We start from the raw sequence: 3707 nt of genomic DNA on the forward strand, positions 1-3707 counted from the left end.
GTGAGGGTGAGACGTTGGAGTGGGTGGGAGCGCGCAGCAGACCAGCACAGGTATCCAGGTGGATGGGGTGTGTTGAAGGTGAGAGAAGGGATCCTCGGAGGGTGGGTGGGAGTCCTAATGGGAAAAGTAAGCATGGAGGCGAAGGTAGCAGAAGAAAAGTTCAATGTTGCAACGCGTGTTGAATGCATTGATTTGGGAGCGTAGTGGGATGAAGGTGAGGCCTTTACTGAGGACTGATCATATATCCTCAGAGAGGGGGAGGTCTGAGGGGGATGGTAAAAACATGGCAGGTCTGGGAGCTAGGACCTGATGTGGGGTTGGAGATGGGATTGGGGTGGGGAACTGTCTCTATAGTGGGTGTGGTTATGGGTTTGTGGGTGATGTCACCAATGGAAGTGACGCTCATCCTGGGGTTCAGGGTTGTGGGGGGGGGCGTGGGCCAAAGCAATGCCTTCGTTGGCATCCACATGGTGGTCGTGATGTCGTCAGCGGTATTCCGGTGAGTGACAATGTAACAGTTGCGATGTCCAAGGAAAACAACCCCAGTCTATACAATCGCTTATCATAACTAAAATTGTCCAGCCCAGGCAGCATCCTTGTTAATCTCCTCTGTACCCTCTCCAATGTAATCACATCCCTTGTACCATGTGGATTCCAGACTGCACACAATACTCAGCTGTGACTTAACAAACTTCTTATATAATTTCAGTATAACCTTTGTGCTCTCAACCTTTATATCTCAGCTAATAAGGGCAAGTATCCCACAGGCCACCTTAACCACTTTATCCACTTGTTCTGCTATTTTATGGGATGGTGGATATGCACACCAAGGTCCTTCTGATTGTCGGTGCTTCCCAGGCTCTTACAGTTTATCATGTATTTCCTATACTACTCAAGTGCTTAATCTCACACTTACCCATTTATCAGTGACCAGCCCATCTATATCCTCCTGTAATCTAAGGCTATCCTCCTCAGTATTTACCATCCCACCAATTTTGGTATCATCTGCGAACTTACTGATCAACCCTCCTCCCTTCAGTCTAAAACATTTATACATACCACAAAAAGCAAGGGCCCAACACTGATCCCTGTGGAATGCTACTGAGTACAGGCTTCCAGTCACAAAAATAACCTTCGATCATTACCCTGCCACTCAGTCAATTCTGGATCCAATTATCCATTTATGGGTTCTGACCTTCCCTCTCAGTCTCCCACACAGGACCTTATCAAAAGCCTTGATGAAATCCAAGTAGGTTGCGTCAAATTATATTGCCCTCATCTATGCATCTGATTACTTCTCCAAAAATTTCAATCAAATTGATCACATATGTCTTTCTCTTAACATATCAATGCTGACTGTTCTTGATTAATCCTTGCTGCTCCAAGTGCAGATTAATTCGGTCCCTCAGAATTAATTGCAATAGTTTCCCCACAACTGAGTTTAGCTTGACTGTCATTTGGTTTCCTTGTTTATGCCTTGCTTCCTTCTTGAATAGTGGTATTACGTTGGCTGTTCTCCAGACTGCCGGTACCTCTCCTGTGGCCAGAGAGGAATTGAAAGTAATTGCCAGTTATTTCCTCCCTTGCCTCATTCAACAGCGTGAGATACATTTCATTGGACCCTAGAGATGTATCTACTTTTAAGCCTGCTACACCATTCAGAATCTCCTATCTATGCTAATTTCTTCAATTTTATCACTGTTCTTTTCCCTAATTCCAAACCCATATTGTTCTTCTCAGTATTAAACACAGAAGCAACTATTTATTTAGAACTCTATCTGCATCCTCTGACAGAAATTATCGTTGTGTTTGTTTCTGGGCTCTGTTCTTTTACTAGTTATCCTTTATCTTAATGTACTCATAAAATAACTTGAAATTTTCCTTTTCATTTACCTGTCATTATGCTTTCACGTTCCCTTTTTGCTCCCCTAATTTCCTTTTTAAGTTCCCTCTTGCACATTGTGTCCTCCTTTAGGCCTTCTGCTGTTTTGGGCTCTTGATATCTGTCATAAGCCTCCCTTTTCCTCTTTATTGAATCCTATATATCCCTTGAGGTCTAGGGTTTGCTAGATTTGTTGGTCCTGCCCTTTATCTTGATTGGAACATGTTAGCCCAGTACTCTCCCTATAGACTCATAGAGCTGCATAGCACAGAAACAGACCCTTTGGTCCAATTTGTCCTTGCTGACTAGATAATCTAAATTAATCTAGTCACATTTGCCAGCATTTGGTCCACATCTCCCTAAATCCTTCTTTTTCATGTACCTATCCAGATGCCTTTTAAATGTTGTATTTATACTAACCTCCATCACTTCCTCTGACAGTTCATTCCATACACTCATGAACCTTTGCGTGAACAAGTCGCTTAGGTCCCTTTTAAAAATTTCCTCTCTCACCTTAAACCTATGCCCTCTAGTTTTGGACACTCCCCACCCCGGGGGAAAGACCTTGGCTATTCACCCTATCCAATCCCCTCATGATTTTATAAATTTCTATAAGGTCACCCCTCAGTATTTCCTTCTTGAATGGATCCTGCTGCTCTGACACAGATTTACCTGAAAGTATTTGCTCCCAGTCCACTGTGGATAAAACATACCTGAGCTTCCCTCAGTTTAGAACCTTGATTTCAGGCCCATTCTTGTTCTATTCCATAACAACCTTGAATATAATGGAGTTATAATCACTGTCTACAAAATGGTCCCCTGCTGATACTTCAATCACATGCCAGGCTTCATTACCTCAGGATTCCTCTCTCTGATAGGATCTTCTAAGTACTGGCTTGAAAAGCTCTCCCAGATGTGTTTTAAGAATCTCATTCCCTCTAAATCTTTCATGCTATGACTACTCTCATTAATGTTGGGCAAGTTAAAATCTCCCACTTTCAAAACTCTGTTACTTATTTATTTCTCTGAAGTTTGTCTCCACATCTGCTCATCTGTTCCTCTCATATGCTGGGGGCCTAGAATAGTATTATGATTTCTCCTTTTAGGTTTTTAAGTTCTACCCATATTGCTTCATTTGAAAAGTTTTCTAAGATGTCATTCCTCTTTACTGCTGTAATTGAGTCACTGATCAATATTGTGACATCCCTGTCCTCTTTTACCTCCTTTCTTTCTTGCCTTGTATCCTTAAATATTGAGGTGCCAATCCTGCCACTCTCTCAACCATGTCTCAACGACAGCAATACATTATATCTCCGTGTTTTAATTTGTGCCCTCAACTCATCTCCTTGATTTGCCAGACTCCTTGCATAAAGATAAATACCATCCAAACATGCCAAACTCCTTGTTCCTTAACTGGCACATAATATAGAACATAGAAGAATACAGCGCAGTACAGGCCCTTCGGCCCTCGATGTTGCGCCGATCCAAGCCCACCTAACCTACATTAGCCCACTATCCTCCATATGCCTATCCAATGCCCGCTTAAATGCCCATAATGAGGGAGAGACCACCACTGCTACTGGCAGGGCATCCCATGAACTCACGACTCGCTGAGTAAAGAACCTACCCCTAACATCTGTCCTATACCTACCACCCCTTAAGTTAAAGCTATGCCCCCTTGTAACAGCTGACTCCATACGTGGAAAAAGATTCTCACTGTCGACCCTATCTAAACCCATAATCATCTTGTACACCTCTATCAAGTCACCCCAAACCTTCTTTTCTCCAATGAAAACAACCCCAAGTGCCTCAGCCTGTCCTCATA

The sequence above is a fragment of the Chiloscyllium plagiosum genome, chromosome 17 (assembly GCF_004010195.1).
Source record: "Chiloscyllium plagiosum isolate BGI_BamShark_2017 chromosome 17, ASM401019v2, whole genome shotgun sequence".
Taxonomy (NCBI): Eukaryota; Metazoa; Chordata; class Chondrichthyes; order Orectolobiformes; family Hemiscylliidae; genus Chiloscyllium; species Chiloscyllium plagiosum.